General features: G+C 41.0%; 1 protein-coding gene across 1 annotated transcript in view; it reads left to right on the forward strand.

Moving 5' to 3' along the window:
* Positions 1-559, forward strand: part of EGFL6 (EGF-like-domain, multiple 6) — a gene marked incomplete at its 5' end in the record, with an annotated part of 12,566 nt that overhangs the window by 11,497 nt on the left and 510 nt on the right. The gene's annotated exons all lie outside the window — the stretch shown is intronic.

Consider the following 559-nt stretch of genomic DNA (forward strand, 5'->3'; position numbering starts at 1 on the left):
GTGAACTTCCAGATGTTCAAGCTGGTTTTAGAAAAGGCAGAGGAACCAGAGATCAAATTGCCAACATCCTCTGGATCATGGAAAAAGCAACAGAGTTCCAGAAAAACATCTATTTCTGCTTTATTGACTATGCCAAAGCCTTTGACTGTGTGGATCACAATAAACTGTGGAAAATTCTGAAGGAGATGGGAATACCAGACCACCTGACCTGCCTCTTGAGGAACCTATATGCAGGTCAGGAAACAACAGATAGAACTGGACATGGAACAACAGACTGGTTCCAAATAGGAAAAGGAGTACATCAAGGCTGTATATTGTCACCCTGCTTATTTAACTTATATGCAGAGTACATCATGAGAAACGCTGGGCTGGAAGAAGCACAAGCTGGAATCAAGATTGCCAGGAGAAATATCAATAACCTCAGAGATACAGATGACACCACTCTTATGGAAGGAAGTGAAGAGGAACTAAAAAGCCACTTGATGAAAGTGAAAAAGGAGAATGAAAAAGTTAGCTTAAAGCTCAACATTCAGAAAATTACGATCATGGCATCTGGTCC

The sequence above is a fragment of the Bison bison genome, unplaced genomic scaffold (genome assembly GCF_000754665.1).
Source record: "Bison bison bison isolate TAMUID 2011002044 unplaced genomic scaffold, Bison_UMD1.0 scf7180017855320, whole genome shotgun sequence".
NCBI classification, from domain to species: Eukaryota; Metazoa; Chordata; class Mammalia; order Artiodactyla; family Bovidae; genus Bison; species Bison bison.